Here is a 1050-nt window from a genome sequence, read left to right on the forward strand (position 1 = left end):
TGGAGACACTTTGTCGATTATCAGATGGGGTCCAGTCCATCTGGGCATCAGCTTACGGGCGAGAGTTCCGGTCCCGGACTCTCTTCCAGTTTTGGGTGCAAACGTGTAGTACCAGACCCTGTCTCCCACTTGGAGTTCCTCGTGAGAGGCCTTTTGGTCGTAGTACGCTTTGCGTCCTTCAGCTGATTTTTCCAGGTTTTTCTGTGCGAAAGCAAAAGTGTTTTTAAGGTGTCTTTCCAAGTCTTTCATGTATTGTTGTGTGGTGTAGGCTGTTGCCATGGCAGCATCGCCTGGTTGGTACAACAGGTGCAGAGGGAGAGTCATTTGTCGACCCGTCATCATCTCGAAAGGAGCGATGCCAGTCGACGTGTGTGGAGTGGCCCTTATGGCCATGAGGACCAGAGGGAGTTTCACGTCCCAGTCCTTGTGGTTTGCGGCTACGTATTTTTTCAAAATACTCACCACAGTCCTGTTCGCTCTCTCAACCTGGCCTGAAGCCTGTGGGTGGTAGCCAATATGGAAGTTGGCTTTGACGCCTAGCGTCTTCCACAGTTCCTTCATTACTTCACCTGTGAAGTGTGTACCTTGGTCTGAGTTCACCCGAAGGGGAAGTCCAAACCTTGAAAATACATGATTCATTAATAACATAGCAGTGGTTTGTGCTGTGTCATTAGGGGCTGGTAGACATTCTACCCATTTGGTAAACGCGCAGGTTACCGTGAGAAAATATTTATTTCCTCTAGAGGTCTTAGTGAGTGGTCCGACCCAGTCAATCTGGAGGTCCGACCATGGAAATGCAATGCCTCTACTATGCAGTGGTGCTCTGTGAAGTGGTCTGGATGGTTGAAACTGGCCACAGATCAGGCACCCTTTTATGTAGTCTTTGACATCCTTTTTCATTCCAGGCCAATAAGCAATCTGTTTCAATGCTTTCAGCGTGGCATTGTCACCCTTATGTCCTGCGGACGGCAGGTCATGTGCATGGACTAACATCACCCCCCTGTGGTCATGGGGGACCACGAACACAGGTGAGGACGTCCGTCCATGAGC

This window comes from Nematolebias whitei, chromosome 12 (assembly GCF_014905685.2).
Source record: "Nematolebias whitei isolate Nwh7 chromosome 12, NemWhi1, whole genome shotgun sequence".
NCBI lineage: Eukaryota > Metazoa > Chordata > Actinopteri > Cyprinodontiformes > Rivulidae > Nematolebias > Nematolebias whitei.